Source organism: Phalacrocorax carbo, chromosome 2 (genome assembly GCF_963921805.1).
Source record: "Phalacrocorax carbo chromosome 2, bPhaCar2.1, whole genome shotgun sequence".
NCBI lineage: Eukaryota > Metazoa > Chordata > Aves > Suliformes > Phalacrocoracidae > Phalacrocorax > Phalacrocorax carbo.
The window spans coordinates 111,881,924-111,895,884 of record NC_087514.1 but is presented as its reverse complement, the minus strand read 5'-3'; the positions used below and the strand labels follow the sequence as shown (position 1 = coordinate 111,895,884).

At 44.4% G+C, this 13,961-nt stretch overlaps 1 long non-coding RNA gene across 1 annotated transcript; it reads left to right on the top strand.

Annotated features, from left to right (window-relative positions):
• The first annotated feature begins 3,262 nt into the window (after positions 1-3,262).
• On the top strand, positions 3,263-8,222 carry LOC135312019 (uncharacterized). Its single transcript, XR_010371634.1, has 3 exons — positions 3,263-3,580; positions 4,979-5,189; positions 5,874-8,222. It is a non-coding gene; the product is annotated as an uncharacterized LOC135312019 (long non-coding RNA).
• Positions 8,223-13,961: the final 5,739 nt, after the last annotated feature.

Below are 13,961 nucleotides of genomic sequence, written 5' to 3'. Positions count from 1 at the left end.
CCCTGGAAACATTCAAGGTCAGGTTGGACAGGGCTCTGAGCAATCTGATCTAGTTGAAGATGTCCCTGCTCATTAAAGGTCATCTAGTTCAACCCTCCCTGCAAAGGTCCCTTCCAACCCAAACCATTCTATGATTCTAGGATTTTGCCAAGAGATTATGTCAATGCAGAGTTGTAACTTTTTTTTTCTTACTGGGATGACAAGGAAGGAGAATGGGGCCAGAAGGAACATTTTCAGCCCATCATCAGTCTCCTTATAAATATTTTTTCTGGCCTTACACAGAATCCAGAGGCTCAACGAAAGGTTTTTTTTGCTAAGACGTGGTGCATCCATAACCACTAGTTTCATCAGGAATAAACCTGAAGTGAATTTCCTAATACATCAGCCTGAGACAGGCAGGAAGACTCCAGACTGATTGATAAGAGGAAATTGAGTCCCTGCAACATGCCACCCACTCTGTTCTATGCCTTAGCACTAGAAGAAATATTGCAAAGTGCTTCTTTGACCTAGAGAGCACAACAGCCACCAAGAATTGTCCCCTTTGAGCTAGTAGTACTGAGGTGGAGAGACTAGGAGAAGGACCTCTGCACCCCTTGCATATAGCAAGCAGGGATGGTGAGTGGCAGTATTTTCCTCCTGCTGAGAGGATAAGAGAGCAGAAACCACAGTCCCCTATAAAGCAGGCCACCTCAACCAGCTAGGGAAAGGAAAAGCAATGGATGCCAACCAGCTCTTGCAAGCACCCCTACCAAGGAACATTCCCCCACTAATGTTCCCACTCACCATGCCTTGATGCCTACAGGAAGACTGTAGCCCACCTTATATCTCCATCCACACCACCAAGAAACCAGGGCTCCTACTTGTAGCACCTGCACCACAGCACCCACAGGTGCTGTGCAAGGCAGAAAGCTTGCTCCCTCATAAAATTGGTCCCCTGGGAATAGTGTTTGAACTTGAGAAGCTTGGTAAGCACAGCAACATCACCTTTTAGCTCTGCTATTTTTTAGAAGGGGTATAATGCACCCTGTTAGTTATGTTCTTCCACATCTAAGTTCTAAGGAGAAGGCATAATGTGTGTTCCATCTTTTCAGAAGGTGTAGTGCTCTTAGGAAAAGACTGAATTTAACTGGGGGAGAAAGGCAGGGGGAGGTACAATAGCAACAATTACTCAGCAAAACAGGGAAACACTCCATAAGTAAGCTTTTAGTCTAGATCAGAGTGGAAGGGGGAAAAAAAGAGGCTATAGCTATCTATAATGTTTGCACTGTATTTGTACATCCTTTTGTGGCCATCTCCTGTGGCTAGTCTCCTTGTACACAGGAGTCAGTGTACAATGGCAGTATGATGTTCAAGGTTTAATCCTGGACCTTTGTATAGGCACTAGTTTGAAACTTGGCCACTGGGGAATCTCAGGTCTACAGCAAGAAGAGCATGTCTCCTACATAAAACCTGTGTGGCAGTGTTTCAAGATGTCTTACAGCATACTTTCTGATTTCAGCTGTCATCAGTCATGCTGCAGTGCCTGAAACAGTCTTGTAACACCTAAAGGAGATGATCTTGGACTTGTATGTAGATACCTGAGCAGAAAGTAAATACAGCAGCCTCACTAAGATCACAGAGAAAACTACATATGGACCTAGGAATCCCAGGAGATGTACAAGGTATGTGCCAAAAAGCGGTGTTTGTCTCCAAACAGACAGATGTCAAGTGTATTACTTAGGGAAAGTTAACGCAGCTGAAAGAGTCAAATATATTTGTATTTCAGCTTTTATAAAGGAGATGAAAAATGATGAAGTAAATCAATGATGTAATTCCACACGAGATAGATCACAATTCCCTAAAATTATTGGCTGTTAAATATTCATTTAGTTTTAAAACTGACATTAGAAGTAACTATAGGTAAAATCATGAGCTTTACCTGTGACTTGGTGCATTCATGTGAAAACATGTTTTCAGCATTTCTACAGAGGCATTTTAGCTTAGGTTTGCTTGAACAATGTATTGAAATGTTTTCTGCTGGGCAAGAATGTGTACTATGGCCCATGTAAAGTAGGTTGCCACAGTCCAGATCTTGTGAATGGGTCTGCGCACACGTGATATACCACAGCTCGGTAGTGTTTAATATTTTTGTGGTAATTTTCATAAATGTTTGCCCTGATCCAGAGCTCACTGGAGTCTCTGTGATCTTGATACTGACTCCTGTGGTTTGGTCATGTCTTGAATAAGCACAAAAGTTGACCTTCTTGAAAAGAACACTTCCAAAATAATGGAATGCACAATAGCTGTTCTGCAAATAAACAGAGGACTTGAAGTTTAAGTAGTCACAGTCCAGCATGTCTGATAAGCCTAAAATTCACTTTAATTTTTAAACACAAATAACCTTTTCCATTGTGCTCAAATGTATGTATTTAGATAGATGAACTTGCATCATTTTTCCAGGATAGGGTTACTGCCAGATTTTCATAACAAGACAAATATTCCAAGACAAGTAGTAGCCTTCATACCTACATAAAATTGTAACACTGGCTAAGATCATACATGAGAAAAAGCAGCTTAAGCATTGTCAGAAAGTTTTTCAGACCAGGGTGTTTTTCCAGTATTCAGAACTGTCCTACCAAATTACTACATAAGAGTTGAGTGCTGAATAATTAAAAATGTTCTAATTATACCATCTCAGGCATATTAGATACACAAATGTTTAACTGGGTCATTTAATGGGGGGGGGGAAAAAAAGGCAACTGGCCAAGCATTATCATCAGAATAAAAGATAATAGGAATTACTTCATGAATCCTGCAGGCCCACCTACTCTAGATTACACTCTGTGCATTCAGCAAAAACTGCTGCCGAAAAAAACTTTCATGTATACATTTACAAAAGAAGCTGAACCCAGAGAAAATCTTCTCTTATTCTCAAATAATTGGAGGTTATCTTATCCCCATTTAAAGGATTAAAATTGGTATGCTTCTTTAGGGACCTTTTGAGAAATTCATTATTATTACTACTTTGCTTATTTTTGTCATGGTTTTCTGCATCTTGCTAAATTCCTGACTCTGTAATATGCTTCACAGTGCATGCCCTGGGAATGCTGTGATTCATATGAAAATAACATTTTTGTAATTTCATAGTTCTTCCATTTCTGATTATTTTTCAATTTAATTGAATGGTACTTGGTTTTTCTGAGAAAGGATCAATGTATTTGCAATTCATATTCTTGCATGAATTCAAGTAACCTGTTTCAGTGAAGATACTCTAGATTTAATACAGAACAAGGGAGAACTTTGCGTACTGTTGATACATTTTAATTATAGCAGTTTGGAAAACATTTCAGGAATTCCATATTCAGTGCAGCATTGGTGTATTTTTTTGTTTCTGCTTTCTTTTGGGGGGCTGGGGATTGCTTTTTTCTGTTAATCTTACATCCAGTCTTAATTTTTTTTCATCTAAAGAATAAAAATCAAAATAAATCACTAGCAATATCTTCATTGGCCTGCTTCCAGCACTTTCTTAGAATTGCATCTTTCCAGAAGTCCTCAGCTGAACTGTTGATGAGAGAAAACAGCAGCTACATAACAGCCCACAGTAAGTCTGAACACAGAACTGGGGCCTGGGGTGGTCAGTGAAAACCAGCGGTTCCTGTTAGAACTGCAGGATGTGTAAGAGGTGTCACTGTGATTATCTGAGCTGATACATGGTCAGGAGATCAGAGGTAATATTATCTTCTTTCACAAAGTACCATGGGATTTTAGAGTGATCAGCAGTGATACAGCTGTAAAATGGGCGTGTAACTGGAAAGTGAATCAATGTTTATCACAAACAGTGAGCACTGAAGCAATTCCTTTATCTATCCTAGCTGCTCTTTCATTTAAGGCAGACTAAACCCAGTGCTGCTTAGCTTTTATGAAGCACAGCCTAGTCTGATACAGTCTATAGCTTGTAGTTTTATAACCCATAAATAATACAATATGTTTTGTCATCTTTCCTTCACACTCTCCATCATCTTCATGGTTACGGAGCGTAAATATTTTGTCCCTGAGAGTAACATCAGAATGTTGGTGTCTGCATTTTATTTCACTACAGCCATATAGTCTGAACCAGTTTTACAACTTTCTTAACTTCTTTAACTTTACAACTTTTCAACTTACTGAATAGCACTTCTGGCACTAGCAGACTACAGGCTGAGGCATTTAACACAGGTAGGCTTTGACTGTTTCCTACTCCTACACTGAAAGTGATTAAGATCCTCCAATGCCAAAGGCTGTATAGACAGACATCATCAAAAAAATAGGTTTGTAGCAAATGGTCATGGCTGTAGAAGTACATTGACACAGACAGGGCATATCTTTTCCTCAGACCATAGTCAAGATATAGCTAATATTTGATTTCTGCTTGATGTTTAGCATTATAGTCTCCAAATACTTATTGTCTCAGTCTTTTTCCAAAGGTACTAGGCACAAGCGACTGCAATTCAAATAACTTCATGAATTAACATGGGAGGGCTGGCTTCATGTGTGCACATTTTCCCTTTAAAAGGTTTCATAGGGCACCATAACCATTCATTACAGAACATTTGTTGCTTATCTCTCATCTAAGGCTCTTCTGATCATTTTTATAACTAAAATCAGGTGTTGCACCACCAGTCAGCTGAAATCAATGGAACCCATCACTTAAGAGCTGCAACAGCTTTCCTTTGAGACAGAGGCAAAGTGAATGCAGTGGGTATGTAACTTGCAGAATAAATAACAACCATGATATGTTAAATGTCTGCACTGAAAATGTTACTGTTGGGGATTAGGTGGAGAAGAACGGAGCTAAGAGTTAGTTGAGGGGCTGAAAATCATAATGAACATTAAGGATGTAACTGAGGTAGAGAAGAGGTGAAATAGAGAAAGAGAATAATTGTGTTTAAAGGAGCTTCTGACCAGTATGTCTTACAGCCAACCACACAGGAGGCCAGCTTAATTATCTTGTTTTTTTCAGATTGGGAAACAGAGAGATGGGGAGAGGAAGTGACTCCTGAAGCTGGCTACAGCCTGAGAACTAGAAGCCAAACTGCAGTGTACCTGACTCCACTATAGCACATTCCCATCAGAAGTAAGAAGGAAACCTTCAAAGAAAGAAGGAAAGAGATGGGGAAAGTTGCTAGAGAAACACAAGAGGAAAGGCTGTAAAGACGTGTAAAAACCATGAAGTAAGTATGAAACCATATAAAATATGAAAAATAGGAACAATAGAAATGGAAAGATATGGAAAACAGAAGAGATATAAAAAGGAAAAGATGAGAGAAATAATTATAGAGAACTGTAAGACTAGAAAAATATTTTTGCAGTATTTTTAATGTTATTTTCATGACAGAAAAGTGAAATGACTCTACTTTGAGCCATTTAAACCGATATTGGTTTGGAGTTAATTGTTAGGCTTAAGTGTTCTGATTGAATATATATCAGGATATGGGTTATATAACATGTAGACTAAAAAAGAAACCACACTCAGTGGTAAATACCTATTGCAGTAAAATAGCATGTGGGAAGGATGCATTTTTCAGGAAAGACAATACCATAAATGAGCTCAATCCCAACAAATGCCAGCTAAAGATGTTACCTGTCTACAAGGCACTGGTGTACTCCATATAAACTACATATTTTACATCATTCTATATCGGTTAAGCAATTTGATACTGCTTTCCATATCCTATGTTTTAAAACCAAAACTAATTAAACTGTGCAGGCTTGTTATAACATTGTATTCTACATTTTAGTGCCTCTATACTTTTAGACATTTGGTAATTCTTTAACTATGCTCCTAATAATGTTTTTGTCTATTCTAATATCTCATAAACCAACTGCACTGTAACCCTCAAATCTCAAACTTCCAGATTTCTAGCCACCTACCAGAATGATGTTATTTCTCCTCGCTCTGTTGAATGACAAGATGAATGACTGCAAACTCATCATTACTCTTTGATTCATTTTCATTCAAGTCACTTCACTGCACTTTCTCCATAGGCAGAAAGCATTCAGGGATGGATTCTCTTTTCAAAATGGTAAGAAAACTATGAGTGCTAAGCACCATGACTAGTTCAGATGGAGTAATGAGAAAACTTCATTTGGACAGCTAATAATGCTAAGCAAATGCAAGTATCTCATCACCCAACAGTTTACTACAGTAATCCCACTATCTTGTTTTTAGGGAGTATGTATCTGTTTGCAGATGTAACAGGACATGTGCGACAGGTTTGGAGGCAGTCACAGATGATGGGAAGTTCCTCTGTCAACTGACAGATTAAAATGCCCTTGCATTGGGCAAGAGTAGTAGGAGCAACTGCCCACACAGCCTTCGTGTGTGTGTTGATTTGTAGTGTTCAGAATCTGGACTGGATTGATTCATTTTGAGAATAACTGATATTTATCTGTGCACATAATAAAAATATTCCCTGGATTGTATGTGCTGGAAAAGGATAGAGAAAGAAAGACTATTCCTACCTCGTAGAACTTAACCTCTAAATATAAAAGGCAGGTGAAGGTTGGGATGGAAAACGCACAGAGTGGACCAGCCAAGATCAGAGCAGATTAGTGAAACTGTGAGAGTATGTTGTGGTTTAGCCCCAGCTGGCAGCTAAGCACCACACAGCTGCTCGCTCACTCCCCCTCAGTGGGACGGGGGAGAGAATTGGAAGGGTAAAAGTAAGAAAGCTTGTGAGTTGAGATAAAGACAGTTTAAAAGGTAAAGCAAAAGCCGCGCGCACAAGCAAAGCAAAACAAGGAATTCATGCACTACTTCCCATCAGCATGCAGGTGTTCAGCCGTCTCCAGGAAAGCAGGGCTCTATCACGCGTTATGGTTACTTGGGAAGACAAACGCCATCATTCCGAACATCCCCCACTTCCTTCTTCTTCTCCCAGCTTTATATGCTGAGCATGACGTCATATGGTATGGAATATCCCTTTGGTCAGTTGGGGTCAGCTGTCCTGGCTGTGTCCCCTCCCAACTCCTTGTACCCTGCCAGCCTCCTCACTGGTGTGAGAAACAGAAAAGGCCTTGACGCTGTGTAAGCGCTGCTCAGCAGTAACTAAAACATCCCTGTGTTATCAGCACTGTTTTCACCACAAATCCAAAACATAGCCCCATAACAGCTACTGTGAAGAAAACTAACTTTACTCCAGCCAAAACCAGCACAGAGTAGAATGAAGATTACCTGAATCCCAAGACTTGGAGTTGTACTGCCTAACAGCAGGCAACCAAATTAAGCCATCACATCATGTTCTCCTGCAAGTTTTTTGAGAGAAACAGGCACATTCAGAGGGATGTTCAACCCACCAGTGCATGCACCACCCTCTCAAGGCAGCCATATCTCTCTGTTGTGTAAAGTGGGAGCTACGTACCAAGTCTGCACTTGGGCATGCCAGTTATATACCTCAAGCGTAGTGTGTCCCTAAGACGTGACTATCCCTTACACAAACATGCACAGAAGCACACGCAGTTACAAACTTGGTGAGTATGAGTATGTTGATAATTAGCCAAGCAATAGTTTACCATATTCTTCAGTCATTGTTACTTATGATTTCTTACAACTGGTACAAACTGGAAGCAGGAGAAAGCTTCTAGCTCCTTCCTTTTGTTGAGAGTGATTCCCCCCAGAATACACCGTGGATTTGAGCTGGGTGATTTTTTTCCTTCAATCCTGCTGCTTAGAAACCCCATTAAATCAGAAATATATTTCATGTGTCTTTATGCATTGGTAATAAAACATTGTCTTATAAATTCTAATACAGTTGTGCTGCTGGCATAAAAGAGGAAAAATTACCAGTAATACCAGGAAATCCTACCTCCCTCTATTAATTTCAGTTCAGCAATACTTCACAACACAAAGGCCTGTGTACCCACAGACCCAGCAGATGCCAGGCTAATTGATCCTGGGCTGAAATAGAAGGGTGTCCTCAAAAACCAGTAAGTGGTTTTGTTCCCTTTCTGTTTTGTCCCTTAGAAAAATGAAGTCTCTCTGGAAGATTTATTGAAATCTTGAAGGAAAAAGAGATGTTTTATGTGTGATAAGGTGCTTTTCCAAAGAACATGGTTCATTTGTTCTTGTCAACAGGAATCTAAGATGAAATTACAGTGTTAAATTATGCATACTTTAGATATATATTGTGTGCTAAAAAATGTGTGCTAAAGAAAAGGGAACAGGTATTTTTTGTTCCCTGGGAAAAGAAGTTGCACATCAATGTTTCTCCCAAAGTTTTGGACATGTTTTGCCCTACACATCCACCCCATCTTTAGCTTTTTAAAATAAATTAAATTCTTGTCAGTATCAGTTGATTTCTCAGTTGTATTAGGGTACATAATGCAAATACTACTAGCACACAGTTAATTACATCTCTGCTTAATTACACTTTGTACAGTTTTTCTCTCAAGTATTTTACATGCAGAAATGTACTGGCACATATGCTAATACATAACAAGGGACAATGTCTACCTGCATCCTTAGGGCCACGTTGCAAATGTCTACTACACTGTCTATACAGTTTTAGGTGCCTGCTGTAGCCTTCAACCACCAGGGAGCAACTCAAACCTGCTGCTACCTTGGGCTCCCCAACCTGAAGTTCCTATGCAGTCAGTGGAGTGGGGTGGTTGCAATACATACTCTCCTCTGACGGGTTGCACTCATACACTGAGGAGCCAGAGTCACGCCCTAAAACATCACGGGTGCCTCAGAGATGCTCTTGCTGTGGTCAGTTGCCAACAATTGAATAGCAATTAATGTCATGCATTTTCATGGAAATATTTCTTGAGTTATTCTTGAGTTAGAGTTCATTTTTTCCACTTGGTTTAGGCAAGGTGCCAGGGGACTCTTCACAACAGAGGATGAGGGGTATACTAGAAACTGGTTTTTATTGTGTTATGATATGCAGCTTGGGCCATGGGACAAAAATTCAAAATAAAATTGCACTTGTCTTAAACAAGATAGCTCTAAACAGAGATCAAAAGGACGAAGGCCGTGTCCATTAAGAAGCAGCATGGTGCAAAAGGGACATTTCCATAGAGTGAAACAGTTGGTGTCAAGGTCCTGGCACCCACACTGGATGTATTTTAAAGGAGAGGTTATTTTGGATCAGCTCCAGTCTGGTGCCAGGCAGAACGCCCGTTAGCAGTGGAAGCGCCTGAGGTGTGCTCCTGCAGCGCATTTCAGTGTCCCGCCCTACACAAATCCAGTTTGCGTGTTCCAAGACCACTCTACAATGCAAATCAGAACAATCGGAGAGCTTAGTTTCAGAGGTGCGCTCCTGATCTGAACTGTAACGTTAATGACAAAAAGAACGTCTCTGATACTTTTTAGGCATGATCCAAACCGCTATTAAAATCAATACAAAGACTTGGTTAACTTCAGCAATGGAGCTCCCCTTCCCTTCCACACCATGCGAAGGGAATGTTTATGATTACTGGTCAAGAAAAGATGAAGGGAACAAGAAAGGGAGAATAGGAATGACTGAGCGTGCATTTCGTGAACCACCAGTAATACCTTTTCTGCAACTAAAGATCTTTAAAACTGTGTGATTTCAGGACACAACTGAATGCAGGTGTTGAAGAGAGGAAATAATCAGCAGAGGCAAAACTAACATTCTATTCTTGGCTTCTCTGTGCACTAGGAAATACTGAATGACTGCAGACTACAGTATTAATGATACTGTAACTATGACACAGCCACTCATCCAGTGGAAGGGTTCTGGAATACATATTAAGAAGCCATACAGTGAATAGATACTCAAAGGGCTGCAGAAGTTGGGCCAGGATTTCTTGAAGACTCCTGAATCACTATGTGTACAGGGCCATGCTAAGAATATTCCAACACTTTAGTGGTCTCATGAAAAGGCTAATCATAGCTAGCGTGCAAATTCTTCCGTCGTGAAATATCAAAAATATTTTGTGTCTTATTTTAGCTGTTCTGCTGGCTCAGTATTATCAGCTTTCATTCCCTCCCCCCTTCCTCCCCCCCTTAACAGACTCCAACATTTCTTTGTGCAAATGAACATATTTTGGTATTTTAATCAGAATGAACCGCACCTGGATTGCTCCTTTATTGCTATCAGTTTCTCAGCTCTGTGGAATATGCAAAAAATTAGTTCATGCCAAAATGTGAAGCCAGCAGAACTACATCCTAGAGGGAGATGGACTAAACACTGGCCACATGTCCAAGACATCCTAAACTGCAGAAAACTGAGCACAGAGAGCAGCAAAGAAGATCTTAAAGTCTTCCTGCTTTGCAAATAGAGTGCAATGGCCATGTGATGCGAAGATTTCCAGCTGAGGTGATAAAAACTGGAATTTCCAAACTTAGAAACTACTTTCAGCCAAGTAGTTGTGAGGAGGAGGAGAGGGGGCAAAACAATTTGTGTTGCCCCTGAACGGTTACAGCCTGATAAAAAACACATACTGAGCAGTCGATTTCTCTGTTATGCTTAGGTTCCACTGCATCACTTACATTATGAGTTTAAATCACGCTGTGTTTACACAAAGCTCCCATTTAAGTCAATGATTGAACAGTGAAAGATACAGTTATTAAGGCATCACTATTATTATTTGAGTTAGTGCTGTTAACATGGAAGCCCTCCTCTCCTATCTCCCCGTTTTTTTCAGCATCTATAAAACCCTTCATGCATGGAGTGGTCCATGACTCCATAAAAAAAAAAGAAATCCCGCAACAATCTCAGTGCTTCATGATCCCTTCTGCCAGTGATAATTTTTCTTAAACTCAGTATATTAAACGTTTCCTCGGCTTGTACTTGTCCCCTGAGGAAAGCTCATGCTCTGCTTTCACCACTAAAAATAATTGTGTTTATAAATCGAGGGACAGATGTCAGGAACTTATCTCCTTACCACGGCAGAGCATACCTCATCTCTTCGCCAGATCGGGGATTAGCTGGGGGAGGGGGACACGAAACTACGCTGTTTGTCTGCCGTCTTACTTAAAACACTCGGCTGAACCGAAGGCGGAGAAGCGGGCGCTCCGCCACCGTTCGGCTCCCGGGTGAACGCGCCGCGGGGATGGGCGGGGCACCGCCCACAAACCGGGCTGACCTCGGCAGGGGCCCCCTCCCGCCTTGGGAGAGCAGCTGCCGCCGGGAGCAGTCCCCGAGCTGCTCTCGGGGGGTCGGCTCCGAGGCGGGAGGGCAACCCTGTGCCCCAGCCGTTACCCGCCGCCACCGCCACACCTGGGCGGGGCGCACGCGCCCTGCCGGAAGCGGCTGCCTCCCGCCGGCCCCGCCTCCTTCCGGACGCGGGTTCAGCCCGCGCACACCGGCGGCCTGGCCCGTACCGAGCCGCGCGCGCCCGCCCCTCTCCCCCCAGCCCAACCTCCGCCGCGCGCGGCGGCCGCGGGCACACAGCGCGTGCGCCTCCCGGTGCCTGACTCCTCCTCCTAACTCTCCCCCCACCCCGTCCGCGCGCGGGCAGGAGGGCGGGGCCGGCAGGCGCTGCAGAGGCAGGAGCGTCACTGGGTGCGGCCCCGTCCTCCGCCGTGGGCCGCGCGCGGGGGCGGTGCCAGGGCTCCGCTCGCCCGCCCCGCCCCGCCCCGCCCCGCTCGCTCCTCCAGCGGGCAGCGCCGCGCCAGCCGCCGCCGCCGCAGGTGAGTCGGGGGCAGCGCGGGGGACGGGACGGGACATGAGGGGACATGAGGGGACGTGAGGAGCCGCGAGGAGCCGCCGGGGCTGCGGAGCGCAGGGACCCCTCCCCGTTCGCCGCTGGGGAAGCGTTCCGGCGCGGGGGGCGCTGGCGGGAGGGAGGGGGCTCCTCGTGGCCCCCCCCCGCCCGGAGCTAGGTGCTGGCGGGCGGCTGCCGCCCCGCCGGGCCCCGCCGGGCCCCGCCGGCAGTTTGTGCCTGCCGGCCCCGACCCGGGCTGCGGGGAGAGGCAGGCGCGGCGGCGGCGGGCGGGGCCCGGAGCCTCCCTCAGGGGCCCGGCTGCCGGCCGCTCCCTGAAGGTTACGGCCGCCCACCTTGGGGGCCGCCCGCCACAGGCCCGCCGCCCGCCCTCCTGGTCGCTGAGCGGGCGGGGAGGGGGCGGCCGAGCCCCCCGTGTGGGCGCCGGCGGGGTCCGGCCGCCTCCTGTTGCGGCGTCGTGTGGCAGGTGCGGCGTCCCCGTCCTCCGGGCGCGGAGTGACCGCGGCCAGCGCCGCACCTGCGGCGGGCGGAGCGCGGCGGCGCCCTCGCCCCGAACAAAGGGGCCGCGCCTCGGGGCGGCGGGGAAGGCCCCGGGGCTCGCAGCCCCCGGCCGAGCCTGCCCGGGCCGGGCTCTGGGCGGAGCGGCGGCGGTGGCTACCGCTGTGGCAGCATGCGGGAGCCGGAGACTCCGCGCCCCTGTGCGTGTTGCAGCCCCAGGATGAGTAAGAGCAGCGTTTCTGTAACGTTTAATTGCTGCTCCCTTTCCTGCGCTGTGCTTTTTTCTAGTGGTACGCGCTAAAAGGCGTTGCTGCTAACTATGGCTTGTGCTTGCCTGCAACAAAAGGAAGAGGTACAAAGTATGCCTATTAAGTTCTCTAAATAAAAGAGCCTTTCAGTGCTCACGTATTTGGTTAGGTAAATAATTTGGTGTTTACTTTCGGATTTCTCTTACGTGGAAGCTGACAGCTTCAGCTCCTTCCCCTTAGTTGAGTCTCCTTATAAATGAAGATGGTAAGTGGGCCACACGTATCCCAAGAGTCACCTGGAGAGACATTTCAGTGTGTGATCTGTGTGTCTGCTTTGTAGCATCACTCAGTTGTCCTAGTAGAGAGACTGCCAAAATGTTTATTTTCAGACGCAAAATGACCCTAACATCTCGTTTCAAGCTTGCATTTCCAGTTCTCCTTGGAAAGAGACTTTGCATTCTGCAGTGCAAACCATTACGCTTCCATGAGTGGAAGCGATGCATACCTCTGCTGGCATTTCAATGTCTGGAGATAGATGATGTCTGGAGAAAGGTCATGGAAAGGTCTGCACAAAAAGCCATTGGTTGTTCTTAGTCTTTTCCAATAAAAGTTAAACTGAAAAGAGAGGAGCTCCTGACAGAGGGGCTGCATGGACTGGGAGGAGATACTGGCATACTGTTAGTTTTCAGTATAATTAAGAGTGTTTATAACCAGATTCTTATGTAAAAATCTGTTGTTTTTTTCCATTGACTTATGCATCTAATAGCACGTACCTCAACACTAAATTTTGGGAAATTGTGAGCATTCTCAACAGAATGAAGAACAACTATGTGATGCGTAAATCTCTGATGTAGGTTTAAACCCTTTAGTCTGTGCTTGTGAGGCAGCTTGTCAAACATTTTTTGTGGAAGCCTCCAAATGGTAGAAGTTACAGGGATTGCTAGTGATATTTACCCCTTTTTTTACTTTTCTGTAAGAATGGGAAAATTTGACATACTGTTGCACAAAAAGTTCGGGCAAAGCCTTCAGTCCACTGCGTGAGAGGTCATCTGTGGGGTTAAATAAGCTGTGATATGAAATAGTCAATGTATGCCTTTACTCTTGCAAATTCCTTGATCTCAGTCTTTGCTTTGGTATGTTCCTCTGAATTTGAGGAAGGGAAAAAATTATAACCATTTTATGGCGAAGTCAGTATTTTGACTTGCACGATCTTTGGCAATGTTGAAATAATCTAATATTTTTTTTTAGTGGACCTTAAAGAGAGGATCTTTATCCATGAAAGAGAAAGCTAGAATGTTTGCCAACTGTGCATTTGTTATGTGTCACCTGTGGGCATGTACTCTTTACATAAATAATCCTTAGAAATAGTAGGCTATGGGGGGGGCCGGAAACAAAGTGGGGGAGGGTGGCAGGGAGAGATGTGGCTGTGAGGATAAGGGAGTGCTGACTAAAAGCAACCAAGGAGGAATGCAAGGCTGTTAAATAGCATTATTGGAAACCGCTTGTGGTCCGTGTGTCTTCTGTATTCACGCTGACTTCATAAGAACAGTTGTGTTCTTAACCTCA